The sequence below is a fragment of the Pantherophis guttatus genome, chromosome 3 (assembly GCF_059756535.1).
Source record: "Pantherophis guttatus breed Tessera chromosome 3, ASM5975653v1, whole genome shotgun sequence".
Lineage (NCBI taxonomy): Eukaryota > Metazoa > Chordata > Lepidosauria > Squamata > Colubridae > Pantherophis > Pantherophis guttatus.
Window position 1 is genome coordinate 140,972,181 of NC_142065.1, and position 15,206 is coordinate 140,987,386.

General features: G+C 40.7%; 1 non-coding gene across 1 annotated transcript in view; it reads right to left on the reverse strand.

The window, feature by feature from the left end:
- LOC117674769 (uncharacterized) overlaps window positions 1-14,489 on the reverse strand; it is a 30,554-nt gene extending 16,065 nt beyond the window's left edge. The window contains exons 1-2 of the transcript XR_015733259.1: window positions 14,370-14,489; window positions 12,599-12,719 (exon numbers count right to left, since the gene is read on the reverse strand). This is a non-coding gene — a transcript (uncharacterized LOC117674769). The remainder of the gene's footprint in view (window positions 1-12,598; window positions 12,720-14,369) is intronic.
- Window positions 14,490-15,206: the final 717 nt, after the last annotated feature.

Genomic DNA, 15,206 nt, shown 5'->3' on the forward strand with positions numbered 1-15,206 from the left:
TTGAATTATATTCCTATAGACCACAGAACTACTTTTGCTTAAATGAATGCCTCAGGAACACTTTTTCATTTTTACTTATCTCTAGCTTTAAGCTTTCAGGTAAGATTTCCTTTGGATCAAACTAGATTACTGGTGACTTCATAAAAATGTCTATGCAGGGTTTTTCTGCAATTGTTTATAAGTAGTTTGCCAGTTCCCCTTAGCATCTTAAATTTACATAAGGTTGTGTAACACTGTTGAAAGAAATATGGCTTCTTGTTTATTCTAGCCGGTTTGTTTAGTTCAAACTTTTATTCAAAATGAGTTTTCCAAGGTTTTGTAAAATTTTTCTTGAACTTGAAAATTGATTATCTCCTTATAATTACACCAATAATATGCATTATGGAACTGATACAAATGACGTGGAAGAAAGGCAACACTAGGAAAAAGCAAATCAGGCAATTGAAAGTAAACTGTTTTAAATAAGTTAAAGTAAAATAGTATACTATATACAATACTCATAAATAAATGCCTGAGCGCAAAACATGGTTCTGCCTTAAAAGAGTCAGAAAAAAAAGAGAAAATAGACATTTGTACTACCCGGATTTACTCAAAGTTAAATAAATACATAAAATAGTATAAGTCTTAACCACAGGAAGAATTGGTTGGCAGCGCTTACAGGAAGTAGGTGCGGTACATGTGGTGCATGTTAAGCCATCCAGAAGCGGAAGCTCAGCAAAGCAGGTTTCCTTGACCAAAAGAATAAACTCTCCAACAGTGCTCAGCTGCAGCATTAGCTAAAGAACCATGCCAGATTGATACACAAGAATCTTTGACTGTATAAGGAAGGAGAGAGGCACTAGCCTACATATCCATTTACTTAAGCAATAAGATGCCCGTAAACCAGGAGTGGGGAACGGAACGGAACGGAACGGAACGGAACGAAACAGAACAGAACAGAACAGAACACTTTATTGGCCAAGTGTGATTGGATACACAAGGAATTTGTCTCCAGTGCATAAGCTCTCAGTGTACATACAAACAACAAGGTAATATAATCAGTAAACATTCAAACAAGATAATATAATAATAAGATACCAATAGGATATGATAGTAGAAAAGATAAGGAGAATAATAATAATATTGCCATACACTACATGGGTAAATATCCTTAGACATAAGATGGTACTAGTAGTACTGTGTGCTGACATAAGAAAGTACTAGTAGTACCCTGGGAACAAGGTGCTTTCAGAATTAGGATATAGCCAGTGTATCCAGAAGTAACATCTAGAAAATTATAAGAAATAAAATATCAGTATAAACCAATTTCTGCTGAACAGACTAATGATAATTTAGCTTTGGATAGTACAATGGGGTACACACAAAATTCCTATTTTGTTCTTTATAAGCAATTCAGTGCAGGAAGAAAGAACTAATGCTGCACGTTGCATATGCTAATATATTACATTGCAAACATTATAATGCATGCCCATTGTACATACAGATAAAAACATGTAAATATATACATTTAAAGCAGATTTGCTGCTTTAATTAGGTACTCATTAGCATCAAGCCCAACAAACTAAAAACATTTCAAACTATGAGCTATAAAACATTTACAGGTTTTAACTAGTTCTTTGAATTAATTTTCATTAAACATTTCTCAGCTTTTCAAAGTAAATTAATTGATGGGCGAATGGATTTGGGCGAGTTGTCAATAGGAGCATTAATGCAAATGTGCTGCTTCTCCCAAGTTAGATGAAATCAACTCAATGTTTAGTTCATAGGGATGGGATATAAAAGCAGTGGGGCATTTTGGATACTGACTTAATTATACTGTATGTGACATGTTTATGATGCTGTTTGCATGTGTTCAAACCATGTCAACCACTATTAGAATAACTGCCATTAATAATTGCCATATATTTGAAAGGTGAAGAAGATGGGACTCTATACAGACCAAAAGGGCAGAATTTGTATCAGGTGTGCTTACACAGCATGTGAATGACTTCAAGGAAGGCACAACAAAGTATGCAAAGACATAGTTTTTCACAACGAAAGATGGCTCCACAAACATCAGAAAAGTCCCATAAGAACAAAATGGGGCAACAGTTATCTATAAAACAGTACCAGGAGATGTGAGAAAGACTTCCAAGATGGTACAAGCCATGCACTGATTGGTATGCATATAAATAAAGGTATGGCAAATGTAGCCAATCACACAGAACAATATACAATGCATAAAGGGTCTTCCAAACATAACTTGGCCATCCAGCCTTTAAGATAGTAGTTATGCATATATACATGAATGAGAGGTGCTTTTAGTTCCAAGAGTGAACAATTAAGGTTGTAATTGCATTTGTTTGGCCAGTTGCCTTTTGAACAGCATCTTTGGGACAACCATGATCTGGACGATTGAGAATCTCCATAGACACAAGGCATGGGGATGATCTCCAACTTGAATGTCTTTTAAAAAGGTGTGAATAAATTCACTTGGACAAGTCTATCAATGACCATTAATACTGAAGAATCAATGTTACCTCCATGCCTCCAAATACCAGTTGCAAAGCAACCATGGGGAAAGAGTAATAAGCTTCCATCTCCTGCCTGTGAACACTCCAGAGGCAATTTGTTGGTCGCTGTATAATTCGGTTAAAGATTAAGAGGTATGGGAAATCTGCATCTTTCCAGATACTACTGAACTATTACTTCCCACTTCCATTGCTCTGCTTGGCCTACCCATGTTTTGTGAACCCAGATACTATAGACCAGGTTTTACAATTAGTGCAAGAAATCACAAATTGCAGTCTAGCCAATACAGAAAGAAAAAATAAAATTGTTTTTTCTATAGATTTACTGATTTTAAAGCTCAGTTGTGCTCCAACCAAAATACCCCACAAATTCAGAATCTAACACTAGCCCACACCCTAAAAAGTGGCCATCATACCAAATATTTTTCTGTCTTCCCAGATTACATTAGAATCATGCCAACCATATGAAAAAAATAACTATTTAATTTAAAAGAGCTTGAACTCTACAAGCATGCCTCTCATAACTAGCCATTGCCAATACTTTCCTCCACAAAGCCTGCTTCCATTTTTTCCTCTTTCCAAAGAAGTTTTCCATTCTCCTAGTCAGTATTCATCACTATCTATGTACCTAGTCTTCAATGGATTGTTTTATCTACACCCACACACTCCTGCTGGTACCTCTGTCTCGTTCATTAATTGTGCCTTTTCTTGTATATATAGTAAACAAGGACATGCTTCCCCAAATATTGAAAATAAAAAAAAGTTATTTACATTTCACTTGCAGTAAAAAGAAGTTACTGTAAAAACTGTGAGCAAAAATAAATGAAAACATTTCCCACTGAGTTGTCTCTAACATGTTTCAATTTCATTCCCTTAGAATTTTTATCTTAAAATGTACATTCCTGACAGAATTTAAACCTCCCAAAATGAATCAACAGCCATAGATAGATTTCTTTCTAGAAATGGAGTATAGGTAGTCCTTGACTTACAACCACAATTGAGCCCAAAATTTCCACTGCTGAGGAAGACAGTTGTTAAGTGAGTTTTGTTCCATGTTACAACCTTTCTTGACACAGCTGTTAAGCGATTGACTGAAGCTGTTAAGTTGGTAACATGGCTGTTAAGTGAATCTGGCTTTCCCATTGACTTTGCTTGTCAAAAGATCACAAAAACTGATTGATCACGTGACACCAGGATGCAATACTTGCCCGTTGTCAAGCATCTGAATTTTGATCACGTGACTACAGGGTTGCTGCAACAGTCATAAGTGAAAAACTGTCGTATCACTTTTTTCAGTGCTGTTGTAACTTGGAACAGTCACTAAACAAATGGCTGTAAGTCGAGCACTACCTGTAGAATCAGCAGCAGCCAATCTGTTATCTTGCTCAGTCTTTCTGCCCTCTTAGCTCTGCAGGTTTTGAAGGAACAAAAATCCCCCTATCCTCAGCTTCATGCAATATATATATATACAAAACCTGCACAGCTAAGAGGGCAGAAAGACTGAGCATATATATATATATATATATATTGCATGAAGCTGAGGATAGGGGGATTTTTGTTCCTTCAAAACCTGCATATATATATTGTAAAAACCTGCTTGGCTGTTTGGAAAAAAAAAAAAAAAAAACCTGAACAGTTGCTGTAAAGTGGTAGCTACAAAAATACCAAGTCATCATTCGTTCGTCTGTAGCGCTGAAAAAAAATGTTCTCTTACATGAAAGGATAGCATGCTAATAATTTTGCAACTAGGAGGATTTATTTTTTTTCTGAAGGCTGCAATCAGCTCAGAAAACCAGCAGAGTGAAAGAGATGGTCAGTAGCAAAAAATAAATAAAAAATCGGTACACCAATCAGCTGTCCAAGATTTCACCACACGGCTTTGCTCCCTATAGAAGAGAAGAAACAAACAAACAGGCCCTTATACTATCTTCAGTCTAGGATACTAAGCAACTGCAATCAGTCAAAGTGGCCAAGATCAATCCATCAGGTATTTTAAGGTGGACTTCACAGAATGATGAACATTTACTCTGTCATATTCCACAAATTCAGGGCAATTATTATGAGCTGTTGTGCCACCTTTCCCCTTTAAGGACCTGTAAACAGCTCGAAACTTGGCTGGAGCCCAGAAGGCGGGCTGAGGCAACAATTCCTGCCAATCAGAAAACATATTTCCCAAATAGCCCTGCAAAGCTTCAGTATTAAATGTCTGTTTTCCAATTTAGCTTACACTATAGCTGAGCTAGAAAGAAAACAGCTCAGACACACTATGCCATAAGAACCCAGGGGACTGAAGCTTTTTTCCCTCCGGGGATGCAAAGACCTCAGGCTGCTTTAAATCAAATTTTAGCCCCAATGACTCTTTACCCAGCAAAAACAGCATTCATCTCCAGTGTAATTTTGCAGCCTAATACAAACCTACGTAAAATAATTGAGTGCAGACACTGTTCCAAAGATATGATTGAAATTGACTTGCTTTAAAATCTGCACAACTAGCAGGTTTGGAGTCTTCAAACTGGCCAAGCGTGCCACAAAAATGTCATATAGCAATTGCTTTTTTTTTTTTAATCGTTACTGTAATTTTATCCCTTTCTTCACAGACCTCAGGGGGCAGCAGCAACTGCTCCCTTGACCCATACAGGAATGGTTTGCAACAATGCTTATCAAAGACTAAGGGCTCATATGTTGCAGAAGCTGTTCCCAAACCTCCTCTTTGTTTCTCTGATTTCTTACTACTCCTAAGAATTAAAATTGTCACTCTTTCTCTTCTCACTTCTCTGCTTGCTGGCTGCTGCATCAGGCCACTGGGACGGCATCTCTACTTTAGAAGTATGACAGTCAGACAGCTCCTCGAAAATTCCTAAACAGATATTGGCCGTTGTGAAATTCTGCCCCGTTTCTACATGTTCATTCCTCCACACTTATTAGCGCTCCACAAAATGCCATCCTGACTTCAGTCCTGGAGACGGTTGGCACTCCAAGAAAATTATTGCACCATGTACCCAGCTCAACATCAAAGGATATTATTTGAAAGAAAGCAGTTCTGCAGTAAAGCCATAGCATCTAATCCTTGGACATCATTCATCCCTTAAAATCACGTTTACATAATTCAGAGGCTTTTATCAGGAAATTGTGAGCATTCTGCTTTATAGTGTAACTCTTGGGCATAAAACTCTCAGAGTAAACAAAATCCCCATCCACCCAATAATATTCATAGAAAATTAATATCAATGCAGCACTTCCAAAGCTGGAACAAAACAGATCTCAGAATGGAAGGGCTTTTTTGCAGTCTGAAGAGATGCATCTGTACTAAACTAACAAACGAACGAACGAAAAGCTCCAAGCTCACATCTAGCTTTTCAGTAATTGAAATAGCCTAAGGTAGACTTTTACACAGAAACTAAATTAATTTAACTCCATGGCAATGGCTAAATGAAGTGTGGTAGGTTTTAGAGCACAAACAGCCATAGGTGAGACAAAACTGGTCAAAATTGGACCCTGGATGTCTTCTAAGTTGTTATATGTCTCAATACTTTGCAAGCACATCACTGTATTTCAACAGCTAGAGTATCATGCTCCTCTTAACTGGAGAAGGGCTGAGAAATTGCTGGAAGGATACTAGCATGTCATCACAGAAATACCAAAGCACAAAGCTCAGTGCATTTTGCGCTGGTGATTTTAATTATTTAAAATTACAATCTTCTAAAGTACAGTGAAGTACAAGACAGACAAAGATGCTGGCAAACCCTTAATCATTACATAAAGCAACAAATGCTAAACAGGCAAAGTCCTAACAGAATAAAAATAAGTTGGTGAATGAAAGTTAGATATAACAGCTTTCATGTTCTACAGGGCAAAGTTCTAGAATGCTTTTGCAAACACTGAAAGGACCTTTTCTCTTGTTGTAGACTACTTATTTTTATTTATAAGATGCCTCAATCTGTAGGATTCTGGTTAGTGGACCACAATTACATCATACTATGAACTGAAAAAAGTCAATAGAAATAATAAACCACCCATGATAGCCACACAAATAATGAGCTGATATAACTTACTTCTAAAAACTGAGGAGAGTTGGTTGAAACTTACAGGACCAATGTTAATAAATGTCTCAATTGTTTTCTGACAAATAGCAACTCTGTCTTGTAAGGATTTAATTCATACAGCCTCTATGCACCGATTCAGAACTTCCACAACATTTCTGGTCTCGTCTAGGTGGCTATGTATAACCTCATCCGAACAGACCAATGATCTCCTCCAGCAGTTTCATGCAGATGTTCAATAACAGAGGAAAAAGTACCAAGCTCTGGGGAATACCACACTGGGCTCCAAAGAGCTCAATCATCCCCCTCCAACCACCGACTAGATCAACTGCTTTGGTAGGAACAAAACCATTATTTAATAGTGATCCCAATTTCCAACCATTTTAAGCCATCCAGACAAATACTAAGGAAAATTATCCCAAATGCTGCTAAGAGGTCTAAACAAATCAAGAGGAACATATTCTCTACAACTATGTCACTACCAGAACCGAAGCTGTTTCCATCTGACTGGGCCTGAATTCTAACTGAAACAGAAGCAACATATAACCATTAAAATAAAGAACACACAGAACTAAACAAATTACTGGCTACTTTTATTCCATAAGAACTTGTCAGGCTCTAGACATACTTTCATTCACTCCATGAGGCATTATGAAAATATGGTAGAGGGACAAGTTAAAAAAATACTGATGGCTTTTTCACTGGTTCCACCACTAATTGCACTCCCTAATGCGGAGTTGGTTTGGGGATGGTGAGAGGCATGTTTTGACTGGCAGGTTTGCCAATCTGTCAAAATGAAATCCGTGGTAGCAGATAGAAGTTTTCTACCTCTTCTCTGGGTGAATGAGAGATTCTCCAGGAATCGAGTACTGCAGTCCCCCCCTCCCCAAATTTCACTCACTTGCTTGTCACTGATGACATTTGCTTGGTCTTTCCTATTCACTCATCTCTTTCTCTTTCACTTATATTTCCTTCACTCACTCACTCACTCACTCACTCACCCATTCTTGATCTATTGCCTGATCCATTGGTCTCTTAGCCCATCACCTGACCATTGATGTCACTTGCTGTATTCCCAGTCCATTATCTATTACACACTCCTACTCTATTTTTCAACACTCCTGTCCTATTTTTCTCACCTTGTCTCTCTTGCATACTTGCTCGATCACTTTTGCTTGGCTGCCTTTCACTTGCCCTTCTTTGTCTCACTCACCCACTTCAACAGATTGTACTTGAAGGAATATTGTCAACAGAAACATAATTTGTCTCTAGCAAGTTTAAAACCATCTGAAGAGTTGTATTTGAACCTTCTGCTTGCCCAGTGGCCAACAACACTTCTATCCAGAAGCAGGATATGAATGGAAAAGCTAGCTATTTTGTCCTTCAGCATGCTTTTTCAAATAATGATCATGTTATTGATTTATCTATTTATTTATACCCTGCCTTTATTATTTTTACAAATATTAAGGCATTATGTGCTAATAATAATTTAATTTAATTTAATATTTAAATTTATATACCGCCCTTCTCCCGAAGGACTCAGGGCAGTGAACAGCCATAGATAAAAAACATAGAATACAAAATTTAAAAACAATTTAAAACTATATTAAGCAATTTGGCCCGACAGTTAAAATCCCCCATTTAAAATTCAAATTAAAATTACATCATTGGAGAGTTAGGCCAGCCCAACTTGATGAAATAAAAAAGTTTTAAGGGCCCGACGGAAAGTACATAGATCCAGAATCGTCCGTATCTCCGGGGGGAGCTCGTTCCAGAGGGCAGGTGCTCCCACAGAGAAAGCTCTCCCCCTGGGGGCCGCCAGTCGACATTGTTTGGCCGACGGCACCCGGAGGAGCCCCTCTCTGTGGGAGCATACTGGCCGATGGGAGGCTCTTGGTGGCAGAAGGCAGTCTCGTAAGTATCCAGATCCTAAGCCATGGAGCACTCTAAAGGTGGTCACCAACATCATGAATCGCACCCGGAGGACTACCGGGAGCCAGTGCAGCTCACTCAGGAGAGGTGTTACATGGAAGCGCCATGACGCTCCCGTAATCACCCGCGCGGCCACATTCTGGACCAGTTGGAGCCTCCGGGTGCTCTTCAAGGGGAGCCCCATGTAGAGAGTGTTACAGTAGTCCAGGCAGGAAGTGACGAGAGCATGAGTGACCATGCGCAAGGAGTCCCGATCCAGAAAGGGACGCAACTGACGGATCAGGCGAACCTGATAGGAAGTCCCCTGGCCACGGCCGTCACGTGTTCTTCTAAAGACAGCCGTGCATCCAGGAGGACACCCAAGTTGCGAGCCCTCTCCATGGGGGCCAGCGACTCACCCCCAATAGCCAGAGATGGCACCAACTGACTATATCGGGACGCCGGGAGCCACAGCCACTCGGTCTTGGATGGGTTGAGCTTGAGCCTGTTTCTCCCCATCCAGATCCGTACAGCCTCCAGACACCAGGACATCACGTCAAGGGCATCATTGGGGTGGTCCAGGGTCGAGATGTACAGCTGAGTGTCATCAGTGTACTGATGATACTTCACCCTGAAACCACGGATGATCTCACCAGTGGCTTCACATAAATGTTGAACAGAAGGGGCGAGAGGACTAACCCGAGGCACCCCACATACAAGGCGCCTTGGGGTCGACCTCTGGCCCCCCGTCAACACAAACTGCGACCGGTTAGAGAGGAAGGAGGAGAACCACCGTAACACGGTGCCCCCCACCCCTAACCCCTCCAACTGGCGCAGCATGATACCATAGTCGATGGTATCAAAAGCCGCTGAGAAATCTAATAGGACCAGGTCAGAGGAACAACCTCTGTCCCGAGCCCTCCAGAGATCATCAACCAATGCGACCAATGCCGTTTCCGTGCTATGCCTAGGTCTGAAGCCCAACTGAAACGGATCGAGATAGACCGCTTCATCCAGGTACTGGGGAAACTGTCGCACTACCACATTCTCAACAACCTTCGCCACCAAGCGGAGGTTGGAGACTTGACGAGAATTTACTAAAACAGCCGGGTCCAAGGAGGGCTTCTTAAGGAGGGGCCTCACCACTGCCTCTTTCAAGGCGGCAGGAAAGTAACCTTCTCTCAAAGAAGCGTTGACAATCCTTTGGAGCCAGCCTCGTGTAACCTCCCGGGAAGCCAGCACCAACCAGGAGGGATACGGGTTCAATAAACATGTGGCTGCGCTAAGTCTACCCAGAATCCTGTCCACGTCTTCAGGGGTCACTGTATCAAACTCCTCCCAGATAACACTCTCAAGACCTGTCTCCATCACCCCGCCTGCATCTACCCAGTCAGAGTCCATGACTGGGTAGATCCAGTATAATAGACAAATAATAGACAAATTCATGAAGGACTCAGCCAAATGCCATTTTGAAATTGATTATCTTGAAGTAATGAACCCATAACCTTCTGTATGTCATGAGTTACCAGTCACTTATCAATGTGCTTCATTGGATAATCAGTGGAATTATAAGAGAGGAAGAAATGTATTTCTATCCAATTTCTCTATACCATAAACAATGATTATGTCTTCCATTAATCACCTTTCTTATAAGCTTAAAAGTTCCAAATGTTGAAACCATTACTCTAAGGGAAGTTTATTATTTTATTATTTTATTACTTTCTGAACCTGTTCTGTATCTTTTTCTGAAGCAGAACAATTTTTGAACTCAATTCAGTATTCCCAGTGTGGTCACACACAAATTTTCTAATGATTCCTAACACAAAGCCTGTTTATTCTTATATGAATTCTTATTGTTATTATGACATACAAATGCAGTCTGGCATAATATTGGCATTTAGACAAACTATAAATTACAGTTTAAGTCGGCTTGTTTTCACAAACTGTGAGATCCTTTTTCATTTTAAATAACTTATATGTCGTTTAGGGTTACAAGTCTTAATTGCTTTCTGGCCACACCACAAAAAGAGAGGGAAAAGAATGGTAAGGGCACCCACATGAAACTAAGCCATGGTTTAGCATTATGTGCAAAACTTCATAATTTAATATATGAAAACATGTCCGCACTAAATCTTGCACATATACTGTATATCCTGAAAAAAGTTTATCGCTGTTTTCTTCCAGGCATTGACGAGAACCTAATCTTTATTAGCTTTAGGGAGCTTGCTAAGTTATTTATCTTGATATCCTTTAATCCTATTAAAGTTCATTTTATTAACTTGAAATGGAAGAACCGCACAAGACTTAAAGACAAAACACAGATCAGGTATCAACTTCATCAGAATTAGCAAAGCCGTTTATACATTACATGAATGCATTTTATGAAAGAGTTCTATGGATAACTTCCAAATAAAGGAGTGTCCAGAAATAGAGATACAACAAATCTAAATCAAATTGTTGACTTTTGTTGGTACGTTTTTTTTTTAAAGTTGCATTCACAACATTCTAAGAATGTTAACATGAACAAAGTGGTTTTTTTCTAAATATGGGGCTTGTGCGCTAATCTCTCACACTTTTTAATGAGCATATAGCAAGTAATCTGTGTAATTTTCTTCCAGCATTACCCAAATAAATTCCCATTTTAAGTCATTTTCCAATGAACCACAAGGATTTCTTAGGTGAGCCTTATGCACTTTAATACTAGCAGGGTAGGAGCAATAGTTGACAGATTGTACCCAAAGTTTTCTCTCTTTTGGCTTTACTTGACAGCTGTAGAAATGTCACCTTGGAAAAGCAGCAGCTGTTACAAATTATCCACTTAGCTGAGCAATCCCCTGAGTTTTTTAAAAAAATATTGTAAATGAAGGTACAAGACAGGAAAGGAGCCCCCCCCTTTTTTTGTTGCTATTTTGTTTCATATTAGTTCATGTTCTAGAGAGAGTTAAGAATAATAGTCTTATAAACAAGTTTCAGAACATTCTTTTCCTAGAAAGGTTCTCATTGCACAACAATAATTAAAGAAACCAAAACAAAGTCATCCTACGTATATCCTCAATGACAAGCTCAACACTTAAATGAAATCAGTGACAGATTTGATCAAAGTAGTATGTTATTTTTTATTCTCTCAAGGTTCTTCGGGCAAGCCTATTATCTCACCGGAGTTTAAAGATGGGGGGGGAGGGGGAGGGAGAGAGAGATAGCATATAGTTGGCACACTTGAATTTTTTTAAAAAAGCGAATTTTTTGGAGTACCTTTTTCTGTTTAATGACTAAAATTCTGTCATACAGAAGTGTCACTTTGAAAGAGGACAAGGACAAAATAAGAGACCATGGTTTGTAGATTCAATGAAACAGAAACTTGTGAGTGAAAAAAACTTAACAGCTTAATAGACAATGAAAAGACTATATATATATATATATATATATATATATATATATATATATATATATATATATACACACACACACATACACACACACACACACCCCTATCCTCTGCCACAAAATTAATTAAACACACCCCTTATGTTCTCCATCTCTACAACCTCAGCAACTGTAAACCACTGCGTTCGTATCTTTTACCAGTTTTCAAACATTTTCCAAATGGTGAATAGCTTCCAAAGTCACTGAATTGCATATTAGATCCACATACTGCAGCTATTGTGAACACTTGACATTTTATCCCTACTTGTTTTCCTAATAATCTGGTTTTTTTTAATCAGTCTGTAATAGTAACCAAAATTGGTTGTTATAAACAGATGAATCCTGGTACAAAAGATGCTTTTTCTTAGTTATTGTCCCCAAATTATTTTCAAAATCATTTCAAAAATTATTCTTCAAAAATTTTCCTCAAAAATTATAGCAGTCCAACATTGTTTTCCGAATGATCAAACATCTACCTCCTTCGGCAGGGATTTAAAATGAACAACCAACTAGTTTCTACTTCAGTTTCATTTGCTTTTGAATCAGTGTGTAAATCAACTCCAGGGCTCAGCACTTCTCACTTAAAAAAAAAAAAAAATCAAGCAACCACAGACGGAAAACAGAGCTCAACAAAGTGGCCATGCACAGACAATGCTCCAGCGACAGCAGCTTTCACACATCAACACATATCGAACGTATTTTTTGTGGCATTACCTGAATCTCTCATTGTGTCTCATCCATTCCTTTCTGCCTGATACCGAGCAGGAAACATTCAGCTGCTTGCAGACAGGAGGCGACAAGCATGAAGCACAGTTGTGACAGAGCTTTGTTCTGCCTGCAGTGTATTACAGGAAGCCAGGGTTAGACAGCAGCAGCAGCAGCAGCAGCAACCAACAAATTAGGCAATCTGAATGGCCTTTTCAGCCAGGATATGCCCATATTTGGGAGCCAGAGGGGCACAGGAATGAGGAATATTCTCTTGCTTACAAAGATACCTCAAATCTCCCTCACCAGCAGTCCCAGGAACAGGCAGGCTATGGCTATTACTAAGGATGTGGCCAGAATATAGTTACTTGTCTACATGCATGCATATTGTCATGGACCAACTTGCATAATCAGATGTTCTGCAATCATCACTACTCTCTAGCAACCTAAGCTACGTTTTCCCAAAAAAAAGAAGATGCAAACCGAGGGGGGGGTGAGGTTTCTGAAACAAAAGCCCTTGTCCCTCCCCAGCCTAAGGGACAAACACACAATGCTCCCCCTTTTGGGTTGACCCGCAATGCTCAGCCACCCCAGGCTCCCTGTTCTTTTGCCTTGCCCTTGCAGTGATCACTTCAAGCAGGATCGGCCAAACGAAAAAGACCTAGACATCTGTCTCTTCTCTTCCTATCTCCTCCTCCAGAAGAAAGGGGGGAGGAGAGGGAATTCTGGCTGGAGATAGAAAAGAGAAACAGACAGCCTCCCCATCTTCTCCCCCCCCCCTGCAAGCTGCAGCTGGGTCTTTTATAGGCAGCTTTGCTTGCTTTCCTTTCCTAACACACCTCCCCCCCAAAAAACAACAACAAGGAAAGCTTTCTCAAAAAGGGGGAAGAGATGCTTTAGCGTCTTCCCTGCCTGCTAAGAGACTAAGTGAAGGGAAAGGTTATCTTTTCGCAGCTCCAGGCTGCAACCGAGGCTTACGCAGAAATACGAAGCTTTTCTCCGCACCAAGTCCCTTCTCCGAGACCCCTCTGGGTAGTAATTCAGATTCCCACCCACCCCCGCCCACCCTAGTTTATAGACTCCTGCAAGCTTTATCGGCGTCCTTTTTATTCAATCGGCTGCATTTTAGCATTCCACCCTCCCCCCACCCTTCCTCTCCAGCCTATGAAACATTAAAAAACAAACAAACCCTGAACTACACAAATCAGGTTGAGTTTCTCTCCCTATTAAAAAATAAATAAAAATCTGATGATGATGATGATGATGATGACGACGACGACGGCGACCAATTCCCCCTACTACGCATATTTACAAAATCCTCCAGGGCATTCTCTAGCAGAAGTGAGTCCTTTAAACTTAAAGACCTTCCAAACCGCTTCCTCGACGCGCGTGCAACAGTTTGACTGCAGAGGGGAAGGGGTTAAACCTGAGGAGGGGGGGCAGTGTGCAAAAGAGTTCAAGACGCCACACTCTTGCCCCAGCATTACAGTATATATATATATCTACATATGTATTACACAAACAGACTCAGCGCGTGTGCGCAGACAGACGGCTCCCCGGGTGCGCCTGTCTGCCTGTCTGTGGAAATATTCCATCTCAGGTTAATTTCCCTGGCGTCCCACATAGAGCGGGTGCGCTCCCCCCCCCCCCCCAAAGCTATCCCACAACCCTGAGAGCCGAACCCAGCTCGGTGGGGAGAAGCGGCTTGCGGTCTTTTTATTTATTTTTATTTATTTATTTATTTAAAGAAAAATAAATAAGCCCCGCACGTTTTGCTTACATGGCTCCTCCCCATCCTCGCAGCCTGCAGCCTTGCGCGCCTTCCCTGCTCCACCGTCGGCGGCTAATTGAAGACCAAAGCGGTGGGTGGCGGGGTAGCAGGCGGGGGAGGAGAAATGAGCTCCAAATGTTAAAGACGAGCCACGGGGAGGCGTGGCGGGAAAGCTCCGCCCCTTCGGTGCCCCAGCTCCGCCCCCTTGAGGAGAGGGGCTTTGTATTATTTTTTTTTCCCACCTCTCGAGTGTGCAAAAATCCCTCTTCTCCGAATTCCCCTTTGCGCTCGATGCGTTTGCAAAAGCGAGGCCGACGGCGCTGTCGCTGCAAGTAAAATGTTAACCGAGCGAGGCAGGCGGGAATGTCAAAGCGTCTCGGGAGTGTCGGCTTCACACGACCCACATGGTGGTTTATAGCATATAGTGGTTTAGAGTCCACTTCTTCAGATGTGTGGGGTTATTCTGGGTTAGCCTCAGTGTGGGACGCCCGCCCGCTCAGGTAGGGGTGGGAGGGGAGTGAGACTGCTCCCGGAAAAAGACAAGCTTTTCATACTAAAAACAACAACAACAACTCTGTATTTTTCCAAGGAATACATTAGATGCGATCCGGGCCTAAGAGCGGAGCCCGGGAGGTCCACGGGAAATTAATGTCGCGATTCAATTGGATTCCATCTCCCAAATGCATAAACTGGGTTTTGCTGTTTCTTTTTTTTTTTTTTCTGTCCCGTTTGACGTGCCTTTTTACTGCTCGTCTGTCTGACAGCTAGAAATTCAACAGGTGATTTTTTTTTTTTTTTTTAACTGCAGAAGTAAGAGTCTAAAGCTGCATTCAGTGCTGGAACCGG